This window comes from Pleurodeles waltl, chromosome 7 (genome assembly GCF_031143425.1).
Source record: "Pleurodeles waltl isolate 20211129_DDA chromosome 7, aPleWal1.hap1.20221129, whole genome shotgun sequence".
Classification (NCBI taxonomy): Eukaryota; Metazoa; Chordata; class Amphibia; order Caudata; family Salamandridae; genus Pleurodeles; species Pleurodeles waltl.
Genome location: NC_090446.1, coordinates 1,358,493,138 through 1,358,506,600, shown reverse-complemented (window position 1 = coordinate 1,358,506,600; position 13,463 = coordinate 1,358,493,138). Strand labels below are relative to the sequence as shown.

Here is a 13,463-nt window from a genome sequence, read left to right as displayed (position 1 = left end):
CACAACTAAAGGGATTCTACATTTCACAATATTTAAACAGTTATGTTATAACTACATAAAAATGAGACCTGCCCATTTTACTAGGGTTACCGTCAACCAATATTTTCCCCTTACTAAAAAACCCTATGCATGCTGTAATTAAACTACTGTTACATTTTTATTTTTTACAGTTATATATAGAATTACAATACCTTCATTGGCGTCATCCCAATTCTTTTCAGGGAGAAAAATGGATGTACTCCCTAGGCCAGGCTTACATCCCCCACCTGCCAACAAAAAGTAACATAATGGGGAGCCGCAGCCAGTGGCCAATAGATCAAGGGAGCCGTGGGTCGAAAATGTTTGGGAACCACTGGGTTATCTTATTAAATTAATGAGTGCTAAGTTCAGTTTGGGACCACATAGAGATGTGATGTTTATACTCAAATTAATTATCATTTAAAACCCTTTTTAGCGGTAAGGTTACATTTTAAGTCACTATTCTGAAAGGGACACTTTTAGAAAGTTGACATTTTTCGGCCTAACGAAATGAGCACATCTGCCTATGTCCTGACTCACATGACAGTAAATGTCTCTCTTGGGGGGTTTTATGCATTGCTTCCAGAAATGGGGACAAAGAAGGCCTAGGTGTGGGTGGAGAGAGAGGGTTTTTCTGACATGTGACTGGGGAGGAGTTGTGTCCTGTCCTAATTACAGTTTCTAAGGTCCCTGCCTGCAGTGCACACAAAGGAACCCATCGCCAGGCCTGTCCTTGTCTTTGGCACCCAAGACAGTTTGAAGCCAAAACCAGGAGAAAGGGAAGAACTAACCAGAATCAGTTTGGAGAGTAGGCCTCCACAGAAATGCTGCCACCATATATAAAAGAACCTCTCATCAGAACACTCCTGGACTTGTGGAAGATTCAAAAGAAGGATGGCCCTTCTGTCTGAAGAAGGAAGATTGGACATGTATGTCTTGATCCCAGGCTCCTCAGAAATAACTCCAAGAGTCAGTTGGCTGATCTCATGTTTGAGCTACAGGGACACAACAACCTTCCAGAGGCCTCCTTTCAACTGCCCAGTGGACCAGCACTAATTGGACCTGCCTGAGCCCTGCTACCAGCCTCTGCTTGAGTGAGTTCTGATCCCCATGGGTTGCCCCCAGGGCCTGGACACTTGGCTGGCATCCAACTGTATTTCTCCTGAAGAAAAGGTAAAGATACAGAAGGTTTTGACTCCTCGTGACAGCAAAGTGACTTATTTGCACAGAGAGACAACCACTGCGTTTTGTGCCGACAGCGACCATCCATGACAACCGCAAATACAAGTTTTCAGCAAGACCTGTTCTTCGCACCAACAGTAACAGTCCACGATGAGTGCCAAACCAAAGCTCCAGCAACGACCTGCTCTTCGCACTACAACAGTGACCCTCTGCTGGGGTTGACAGGCTCCACACACCAACAACGACCTCCTCACAGCCCCCACCAACATGAACTACAGGTCCTTATGTGGACTTGAGAAGGTAACTCTTCAGTGGGGCGAACTTGGTCCTTGTATCTGACTCCCAATCCATCGCTGTCAGCCGGAACTTGTGACTTTCCCACTTTCTCACGATCCAGTGCGACAAGATCACCATGAGTGGAGCTACGTGCTTTATGAAGCAATTGTCATCTAAGACTTTAAAAACTCATATTGCTAGTTCTATTTATTGGATTTTTTTCATTGTGCTGTCATTTTATTTATTAAAACAGAATCTATTGTTCTCAATTGCTTTGGGATTTTTTCATGTGTTGTGTTTTCACTTTATTACTGTTTGTGTGCTCCATAAATACTTTAGACATTGCCTCTAAGTTAAGCCTGATTGCTTTTGTACTAAGCTACCAGAGGGTTAAGCACTGGTATATTCAGAGTCTTTTGTGTTCACCCTGTAAAGTTTTGAATGTATTGTTTGAGTGGGGTTTCCACCCCTCTCAACTAATAATACAATTTCTTATAGCGGAGAATGTGGCAGTTAAAAGTGTGAGTACTGTGCAAATCCCACCATGATCTACATGTCATAACATCTACATTAACGTCATCTCTCAGAGCTGGCAATTTCAGGCAGACTGTGGCCAGTAAAACTGTGAGGAGCCACCGTGTTCGTTCTATACAAGCATGCATAGAGGAAGGTTGCAGAATGATCCACTGTTTGACCTAGTGCACTTCTGCCAGTAGGTAAGGACATAAGAATCTGGTTCTGACACACCGCTATACCCCATGTGCCACACAAGAACAGGCCATTGCGTATGTGGTTGGTCATCTCCCCATATTAGTCACATAAGGAACTGTTGCAGCTGTTGGAAGGATTCCATTGGGATAGGTACAGCAATATTTTGCAAACAGGTAAAAGAAATTTGGTAGGATGATCATTTTAATGAGGGAGATACTTCCAGTCATCTAATCATTGAAATCAGCTGGTGTAGCCATTCATCTATTTGAGAGTTGAAAAGGCCAATGTGGTGCCAAAATTGCATCTTATCAATTTAGTTGTATGCCAAGTTATGAAAATCCCCATAAGTACACAGTGTCTGCACACCACCATAGCGGGTACTGTGTCCTTATCTCTAAAGTATCAGTCAACAGAAACATCTCTGACTTGCCCTAGTTAATCTGTAGTCCCAGATAGTGACCGAACCTTGTAACTTTTCTGATAACTGTGGATAAATTTACATCAGGTTTTTTGCATGTAGAAGATCACATTGTCGGCATATAGGAACAACAACGGCAACTCTCCACCTCCCCCGGAACCTGACTACGGGGGTCATTACGACCCTAGAAGAAGGCAGTAATTTGGGGAAAGGTACTGCCAACAGGCTGGCGGTACCTTTTCCCAAATTATGACATTGGTGGTTTGGTTCAAGCCAAACCGCCAATGTACCGCTCCATCCGCCAGGGTGGTAACAGCCGCCGGGCTGGAGACTTCGGTCTCCAGCCTGGCGACTGTCACAGTCCCACCCTCAGGATTATGACCCTGCCTATCGCCATGGTTTTCGTGGCAATCTTACCACCACGAAAACCATGGCGGTAGGCACTATCAGTGCTAGGGAATTCCTTCCCTGGCACTTATAGAGGTCTCCCCTGCCCCCCCTCTTCCTCCCCACAGTCCTCACCCACCCTCCTCCCAACATAAACACACATACACACACGGCAAAACACATGCATGCCCACATCCACCCATGCATGCACACATACATACCCACACACCGCAACAAACTAACATACATTGTCACACACACATTCACAACACACAACAGACACGTACACTCACATTCAGTCATACATGCATGCATTCCACGCAACTCACACCCGCATGCACTCATACAAAAACAGACACACACCCCCCACAGTCACACCCCCCCAACACATGCACACAACACCCCCCACCCTCCACTCCTGTCAGAGAACCCGATTTACCAGCTTGCAGAGGGTCCTCTGGCAGGAGACGGGACACAGCGCTGCTGCCAGCAGCAGCGTCTGCCAGCAAAACACCGCCAGGCCGTATCATAGAACATGATACGGTTGGCGGTGTTTTGCTGGTGTGGCGCTGCTGCTGGCAGCAGCGCCACCTTACCGCCGCCATGACCATCGACTGAATTTTGCCAGCCTTCTGGCGGTATTCCGTCTATGGTCATAATGTGGTTGGTGGCTGGTAGCCACGGCGAAAGTATGTTGGCAGCCGTCGTCGTGGCGGTAGGTGGCATTTGCCACCAATGTCATAATGAGGGCCTAAGTCTTATCCAATAAAAGTCAAAACCCGGAAAATACTCCAACAATTTAGTACAGAGACCAGGTTCGCCGAGGTGCAAAACCTGTGAAAATATCAGGAGGGTGCATGTGGAAGGAGCTTGTTATGTCCACCCACCAACATGTCCTCAATTCAGTTTTTAATGTAACAAAGTAAAGTGAATTGCAATGCAACTTCCATTCATGCAAGATAGAGTAGATATCCATGAAACCTGACATCCTCGGTCATAATTTGTGCAATCAGAATTCTGAAATGATCAACCACTCCATTGTTTGTGGGTTTATCGCTCTTTTGAGCATCCATAACTACGTGCTGGTAAACCCAAATGTCCAATTGTATGCCACTCATAGGACAAGCAAGGGAGGAGGCAGGGTTGGACTTTACTATTGGGCAGTCATGCAGTGCCCAATGTGTTGGTCTGAAACGTCAGTGTGTGGGATTTCTTTTTTGGTTGTTGGTGGGCCTGTTTATTGTCTGCTGGGGTGGTTTTTCCTGTTGATTTCTCTGATATTATAACAAACATTGTATGTAGCAAGCACAGTCTATGCAGTCTTTCATACCTTGCAAAACACTTCTACAACGTGACTACAAGTTCTAAAAAAAATCAGGTTTGCAAACATGGGCCGCTTCTTGAGCTATCTCAATTCAATAATGGTGGCCACTTTTATTTTGGTGCCCAGGCCTCTTTTCTGTCCCAGTCCAACCCTACCTAGAAGGAGGACTGGAGCTGGCAGGATGGGTAATTCAAGTGACCTTGCATTGTGTCCAACACTCATGCTTTCAGTCCTTTAGATCTGCAAAAGAGGTGCAAGTTGGTTGCTTGAAGGGAGCAGCTTCAGCAGAAAAGGGCCCTGTGCAATGTGGCTTCAGGAGCCAGCCTTAGAGATGCAAATACAGAATAGGGTCACCTGCCCATAAAGCAGCCCTGTAACTGTAAATGAAAAACACAATGGGGCGTACTGGGCATATGCCTTTATTTTTACTCCTTTCACTAAACTTGTTTCAAAGTGCTCTGATATTGCCAGATTAGTCGACAGGCACAGGGAAGAGTATGACTTGCCCAACTTCAAATGACACAACTCTACAACGTGCTCCTAAAGTTACCCAATTACACATTTGCACTCCATATTACATTTTGGTGAATATGCCATAAGCCTTGACACAGTTCCCCTGTCCAGCAGCATTTATATTGATTCTAAACACTTCCAAACTTGCCACAAAGGAAGCAGAGGGATACATTGAGAAAGTAATGTTCCATGAGCAAACAATGTGGCCACCTGTGGAGGACAGGATTAGAATCCATGCCTCCTGCTTCCCAACTAGCCCCCTAGAAATAACTGAGGTGGCAGTGATTATGATGACAAGGCCAAGGGGCTACTTATCCCAAGGAAATGCCACTGTGCTTTTGAGTACATCATTTATTTCAAGCATATTTAGCTGAACTAGTAAAGCTAAGATTCCATGTTGAGTTTTCCAGTTCATGCTAAAAAGAACCCATTGGGCCACATCTTTTTCTTCTAACCCTCTTCAGTACTGACCCTCTTGGGTCTTAAAAGTGCTAATAGTGAAACGTCAAGGCTTGCTTCAGGAGGCTGTTGGGAGATCGGAACTCATTTGCAATAGACATAGTCAGCATACATAAAAAGTGCAATCTCTGTCCTAGTTCTGTCCTTTACAATTACTTCATTTTAGTGCAAGGCATTATGGAATGAAACCACAAAATGAGTTTATAGACCTTAATAGCCCAACAAATGTTTACTGGTGTCTCTGCACGTGCAAAGTGTGCTGCAAAGCCATAATGGAAAGTTGGGCACCCTATTGCCTACTGTGGATGCAAATAGAGTGTTCCCGCGATAGATCTCTTACAGCTCCATGTACGCATTCATTGTCATGGTGATAGGACACAACTGTGAAGCACTTCAAAGCATATAGATGTGCTGATGACAGCCTCAAGTGAGGCTGTGCGGGTGCATTGTGCCAATAAACATCTTCCTCCATCTGAGTGTGAACCTACATTTTTGCTTCACTTCAGAAAAGTGAGATGTTAATGTCCCTTGCCCTGGCCATGCGTCCATACGTGATCCTCTTTGGCACAAACCGGTGCCCTCTTGCTGGTGCCCTTGCCAGCTGCTCTGGGTTGCCTTATCAAAGCATCTGCCCTCTTTTTTCTTAATGTCTTTGTCTCGCCATTTGATCTTCCGTTTCCTTTGCCCTGCTCTTTTCTCTGTGACCTATTTGTTTTCTTCTTATCCTCCCCCTCTGCTTCTGTAACTGGGTTTCTTCTGTTCCTGGACTCACGGGCATTACTAAAGACTCGCCATTATCCTGCAGCCGATGTTCAAGGATGCTTGTTAAGTTACATTATGTTTTATTTGCAAGGGCACATTTACAGAAGTACTTAGTGGTATGAATAAGCACAACAGATAAAAAACAGACAACAGAAGAATAAAAATAATACATTGTGGTATCCTAAAGATACCAACAGATACAGAAGCTGATCAGAAAAATACAATTTAAAGCAGACGCTGGCAAAGCCAATAGGTCCGGCTGTGGCTATCTACCTTTTGTTTGTGTAGGGTTTTTGTACAGCCCAGTGGCAGAATCACACAAGGACTGGCAACTTTTAATTTGCCTAGAGCGAACACCTTAATCTCATCCGCAGTTTCAAATTATAATGCGGTTTATCTCCGGCGGGATGAGGGTGAAACAACTAAAACTCAATAAAGTAAACACAGGGAAAGCAATTGTGAAGAAAACCTCCAACTTTTGGAACGAAAACTATTGCCCTTCAGAAATGGGAGCTCTTCCTGTACCGAATTTATCAGCGAAAAGCCTGGGAGTGGTTATTGGTAGTAGCCTTTTTATGAACCAGCAGGGGGAGCAGCAGGATCTAAATGTATATTCATGGTGAAACTACTGAGGATCATCCCACTTCTCCCTCTTGAAGCGAGGAAAACTATTGTGAGGCATATCCATGTTGGTCTACACCAGCTCTTTTTTAAGGACTTCCCAATAATGCCATCCACAGAATACAGGTCATACAAAGTGAAGCTGTACACCTTGTATACTATCTTCTGGGATGGGCTCATGCCACTCCTCGACCGAAGACCCTTCGCTGCCTTCCCATTAAGCAGCAGATCCTCTCTAGGACCTGCTGATAGACATTTAAAGGGCTGAGAGGTCTTGTCCCCAATTCATCGCCGGAAAGCTGAAATACTACTCACCAAAGCGAAACCTGAGATCAGCCCAGACATTTGTACCTGCTGGTTACCCCGAAATTTAAAAAATGTAAGTCTGGTGGACGTTTTTCGGCACACGCTCCGGCTATCTGGAATTTGCTCCCGATGTATAGTTGCCTTGAATGAATGTGATCCGGTTCCATGAAAACTCGAACACCTGCCTTTTTTAAACAAGCTCATTTTGCCTGCCCTTTCTGTTCTTTTATATTCCCTGCTGCTCTGTTAAATATGTTTTAGCTCCTAGAAACCTTAGGATGAACATACGCTCTATAAATAAAACTAACATAACAGAATATACCACATTGCACCAGTAGTCCGTGGCACCGAAAGTGAATATTGACTGTGTGGCCCTGCACACTGAGCAAGAGCAGCAGGCCACCACTCACAGCCAGAGCAGCCAGTGGCTGAAGTGGGCTGCCCCTGGCGGTGCCCTAGGCTGTGCCCTAGGCTGTGTGCAGTAGCGAGCAGAAGCAAATGTGAATGACAATACAACTGAGCAGACCAAAGGATGACAAGGGCAGACTGCAATTAATAGTATGTATTTCTAATATATAAATAGTATATACATGTTTTTATTAAAAACAAAAGGTGCCGATGGGTATCGCCCAGTGCTTAGTTTCTAAATAGAAACGTGCCGTTGTCCAAAGCTCTCCTCTTAAACATGCGGCTGCTGCATTTAAATGTGCGAGTATGGAATACTGAGGCAGCATAATCCTGGAGCCATCTCGGGCCTCTTCAATCCATTTAAAGCAATTCCCTGCCCTTTCAGCTCCCTCTTGCAGCTTTCTGCTTTCTCCCATTGTGACGCTTTTTCGTTTTTCTCTTCCTCCGTCTTTCCCATATGTGTCTTTTGCTCGTAGTAAATGCTTGAGGCAAAAACTTTGAATTAAAGTTTTTCTTCATAGATTGTGATTTTGTATGTATGGTTGTGCAGATTAGTGGGGTGATACATTTGTGATGGAGTCAATGAATGGATGGTGGAAGAGCAAGTGGATGCATAGATGAGTGAATGGTTAACGAGTGTATGGATGAATGGTCGGTGATTTGGTTGATGGATAAAATAATGTGTTGGTGAGTAATTCAATAAATTGATAGACAAAAGCAGCAGTGTAGATGCAGTAGGAACACAGAAAAACATAGACCCATATTTATACTGTGTTAGCGCTGCATTTGGGTAAATTGTTTTGACGCAAAAACGATGCAAACGTGCAAAATATATTTGTATTTTGTAAGTTTGCGCCGCTTTTGCGTAAAAAAATGATGCAAATGTGGCGCTAAAAAAGTATAAATATGGGCCAAAGTATATTTAAGTACACAGTGGCCATGTGTCCAAGTATCAGTGAATGAGGTTTTTTTGTGGACCATAAGGACATTTTCTGCCATTTGATCTATTAGCTTATTGTCTACACAGAGTTTTTTTATTTGTGCCCCTGTGGAGACTTTTTGGAAGTCATTCCTGATGTAGTAGCCAGTTGTATTGGTAAGGATTCTAATTTAACTGTCCTTGGCGATTTTAACATCCATTTAGATAATCCAGACTGTCCGTCGGCGAAATCACTATTAGCCTCTTTTACCTCAATGGACATGGACTAATTTGCTATTGGCCCAACTCATCTGAAAGGTCATACTTTAGACCTTATTTTCAGTAATATTCCCAATCTCACCTTCTCATCTTCTCTACCTTTACTCTGGACGGATCATAATTTATTGTCATTTACCTTCCCCTATGATTCTCCCAGAGAGACTCAGCCCAGGTTTACCACAATGGGTCGCGCTTGGTCAAAGTTGGTACCTAGCACCTGGCATACGGCACTTCGGGCCTCCCCTATAGCTAATGACTATGCCTCCCCTAATGCGGTGGACTTGTTTTATAGCTGGATCTTTACCTCTTTGAATTCAGTTTTACCTTGTAAACTGAGGGAAAAAAAAACTGCCCATAAATCTAATCCTTGGTTTTCATCCTCTCTATTAGAACTCAGAAAGAACTGTAAAAAATTGGAGAGAATGTGGAGGAAAGATTATAACCCTTCTGCTAAAGAAGCTTACAGATTAGCTATTAGATCTTATCATCATAAAATTAAGGCAGCCCAGACTCTCTATTACAGCAGTAGAATAGAGAATTATTCGGCTTCTCAGAAAGAAATCTTTCAGATTTTTAAGGAGCTCACTATAACTCCTATGCCGCCCTCCCCGGTTGAAGCTTCCACTATACATAGTAATGTATTAGCAGCTTACTTTCAGATCAACAAGATATACTCCGGTTTTCCCTCATCTCCCTCTCAGAAGAAACTTAAGGGGCAGGATACGAATCCTCCTTCCGATATGATCCAGCTAACTATTTTTTCTCCCCTCACAGACACTCTAACACGGAATTTTCTTTCCAATATTAAATCGGGCTCCCCTTTGGATCCTGCCCCCCCTTCAATTCTCTTGAAGGCGGCAGATATTGTTGTTGCTCCTTTGACAGAAATACTTAATAATTCCTTGTCCTCCGGTATTTTTCCCAGCTCCCTTAAACATGCGATTATAAAACCCCTTTTAAAAAAACCTAAGCTTGATCCCTCTGTTCTGGATAACTTTCGACCTATTGCCCTCCTTCCCATTTTAGCAACAAATTTGGAGAAGCATGTAAACCTGCAACTGACCAGGTATCTTGAGAGCCACGATCATTTACACCCTTCTCAAATGGGTTTCAGAGCTCACCACAGCACGGAATCTGCACTCCTCACGGTAACTGAATCGGCTCGGCAACTTTTAGATCAAGGTGGTCATGTTGCTATTATCCTTCTTGATCTTAGTGCAGCCTTTGACACTGTTGATCATATCCTCCTCTATGACAGACTTTCCAAGATAGGGCTAGGAGGCTCAGTCCTCTCTTGGCTCTCCTCTTTCCTTACGGGAAGATCCTTCCAAGTCTTGGATCATTCTTTTTTGTCTGACGTCAGGCCTCTAACCTGTGGAGTCCCGCAGGGCTCGTCTTTGAGCCCTACTTTGTTTAACATCTATTTATCATCCTTGGCCACAGTAGTCGCTCCTTATAACCTTTCTATGGTCACTTATGCTGAAGACACGCAATTGGTGGTATCTCTCTCAAGTAGTGGGGACTCTTCCTCTGCCAACTTGGCCGACTGCATGAAAGATATTGGGGACTGGATGACCTTATCCAAACTTAAATGTAATGACAGCAAATCAGATGGTGGGGGCTTATCAGCTCATGGTCTGACATTATTAATGGACACCAGCAAGGGATAGCTAATGCAATAAGGCGCCATGTCATGCGGTAGGGCAAAGGAAGCAAGAAAGAGCAAAGAGAGGAGGGAGAAAACGTGAGAGAGACAGGAGTGGGAGAGTATGAGAGGGGTGGATAAGGAAGAGTGAAAACACAAGCAGAGGGTGAGAGAGAAAGGCGAAAGACTGCTGAAGCGATAGACGGCTTGCCTTGCGGGAGGAAGCTAGAGAGGTTCTATACATGGACGTCAGTTCACCAAAATGACAGGGGCGGCTGAAGTGACATCACAGGCCATTTCATCTTTACTTTCACTCTCACACACACAGATGCTTACACAAACACACATTCACTCACACACACACACTCTTTTACGTAAGCGCACTCTCACCCGCAAGCATGCACACAACATGCATTTAAAAGTGCTTTTTACTTACCTCAGTTACCAAGGAGGTTTATATTTCAGCAAACTGTGCTCCATTTTTTACACTAATAGTGAATAATATATTATTCACTATTTGTGTAATTAAAAAAACATTGAAAACAAGGAAGTAGAGCCCCAAGCTACGTCCTAAGTGCCCTGTGTTCCTGGCATTGATTTTGCCATCTCTGAGGTCATGGGTCGCAGAGGCAGTGCCAAGAGTCGCAAGGGCCAGCTGCGACCCTTGGCGACCCCTACATGACGTCCATGGTTACATAAACAAACATAAAAAGTTGGGCATGTGGAAGCATGTGTTTGTCACTAAACGACCTATGTCGCCCTGCAATCTCTGTGCTACTCGACCTCCTATGTACCCTCCCAGCTTTCCCCAAGCCGGCTGGGGGCTGTTGCCCTGGAGATACTGAAGACAGAGCATTTCCATGACATTCCTAAGTGACAGTAGCAACCTTCTAGGAATGATGATAACCCTCAAGTAACAAGACGGAGCAATACCAACAGCTATACCGATTTTGAACAATAACGTCAGTATAATATGTATTTTGCATCATTTAACATCATTACCGTTTTAGGATGTAACGAAAACAATAGAATATGTTTATTTTTTAAGTGTTCGCAGTGAGCCGGGAACTACATAAGAGCTAGCTTTTTAATAGCAAATTAATGTGAACAAATTAAAGAACAGACGTATTTCGTTTTTTAAATGCCCGCTTTCGTGAACTGTTGGTAAGTTGAGCGGAGACTGACGGTGAGGGTCATGCCTGCCAGTGCTCCCGGCTCTGGACACGTAAAACCGAGCATGCGCATATTATTTGCTGCACTGGCTCACGTCACAGGAAATCCCTGAAGCCAAGGGCTGCTGCGTTCAATGTCCGGGGGCTACGCTAGTGCTGCTGTTCTAATAACTTTACAGTAGCCACCCAATGGGGACAAGAAGCAGTGACTGGAGTGGAGGATCATCAAAGCCAGCTGTGAAGTGGCATTTAAAGTGAACTTTTTTATTTGTGGACTGCAAGGTGAGAGGGCAAAATGCGTTCATTCACAGTAATGTCACTCAGAGTCCAAGTGTGTTGAACCATTCCCCCGTTCTGTTGTTGTAGTGGGTGGGAGAAAAATGTGAATGACATACTTACAGACCAATGGATGAAGAGGGCTGGCAGAATGGCAATATATGTCAGTATATTATACTGTAGTTTTAGCAAAATCAAAAGGTCTTGGCTAAAACAAGACCTAAAAAGACAGGTCTTAAGTTTAGTGAGAAAAACGGATAGAATGGGGAGCGGTGGTAAGTCTAAAGAGCAACAGTTTCATTCTCAAGTGACAGCCAGAGAGAAAGTTCTGATAAGGATGTAACAATGTAACATGGCTGCATGTAATACCTGATAGCCTACCGAGGAACCGTTGACTGGTCGATAGGGCAATCAGGCAGTGCCTGATGGGCCTGTCTGACAGGTCAGTGTGTAGGCCATTTTTGGCTGTATTTTGGTCTCGTTCATAGTCTACAGGGCCGTTTGTTTACTGTTTATTTCCCATGATAATAACACAAACATTGCCTGCAGCAATCACAAATCCGTGCAGTCTTCCATACCTTGCAAAACACCTATGCAGCGTGTAATTACAAGCTCAAAACTGCCCCATTTTTTAAACATGGGGCGCTTTTTGCAGATTTCAAATTCACTAATGGGGCCCACTATTATTTTGGTGCCCGGCCTATTTTCTGTCACAGTTTGACCCTGATCAGTAAGTGATGCTCAGTGAAAATAAATGTGCAGTACATCTGCGGGGTTTGCATCCATAAATATAAAGTACAATTGAAGTTTCAGTATCATGAGTGCTCTCTGCTGGCCCCCTCGACAGAGCTATGGACTAAGGGGATGGATTGGTTTGGTAAAATGGAAGAAATTATTTATGAAGCCACAGGATGCCCACGTAACATGACAAAGTATGGAAGAAATGGTGGGACTATCGTGGACTGACAATTTAGCCACCACTTGTAGTCATTTTCGACTAGGTGGGGGGGTGGATATTTTGTGAGATCTGGTTCATTCCTATATGTTAGGTATGATGCAATTTGTGTGGTTGTTCTAATGTACAAGGCGAATGTCGATGTTAACCCATAAAAGGTCGATGTGTGTTGTTCTCCACGCCCAGGACAGGTCCCCAGCAAGCTCGTCTTAGACTGACGTTTTCTGTGCCTGTAAAAGCTGTCTAGACAGACAGACCTGCTGTCTCAGCCCTGAGATGCGGAGATCTATGAATTCTTTTTATTTCACATCCTATCTATTCGAAGTGGATTTTTAGTCTTCTTATTTAGTCATATTAAAAGATAAAGTCTGTGGTAGGGGCATGAGGAGGGACCGAAAGAAACTGAACGTGAGAATTAAAGGTAGATGATGTATAGTTTTAGCTGAAGGATAAATTATACATTTCCATACTTGGAATATTTGAAGTTTAAGTGAAAGCTATGTTTAAGCCCTCTCCTTGAAATAGTGTCTTGTGAACTTCACGTCTGGTCCTAATTCCCTCCAGTTTTTCTTGAGGTCAGACATCAGGCCCCATACGGGCCGTGATTGTAGGGACTGGCGCAGTGCTTAATTTGTAAATAAACAGGTGCCGGCGCTCAAAGCCCTCCTCTTAAACACGCGGCTGCCGCAATTAACTGTGCGAACACGGAATACTGAGGCAGCGTAATCCTGAAGCCATCTCGGGCCTCTTCAATCCATTTTAAGGTACTCCCTGTCCCCTCAGCTCACTCTCGCAGTTTTCTGCTTTCTCTCATTGTGACTCTTTCGTTTTT

The 13,463-nt window shown here is 44.0% G+C and overlaps 1 protein-coding gene across 6 annotated transcripts in view; it reads right to left on the bottom strand.

The window, feature by feature from the left end:
- The window catches only part of LOC138246308 (leukocyte immunoglobulin-like receptor subfamily B member 4A), a 489,529-nt gene that overhangs the window by 235,780 nt on the left and 240,286 nt on the right, over positions 1 to 13,463 (bottom strand). The window lies entirely within an intron of this gene.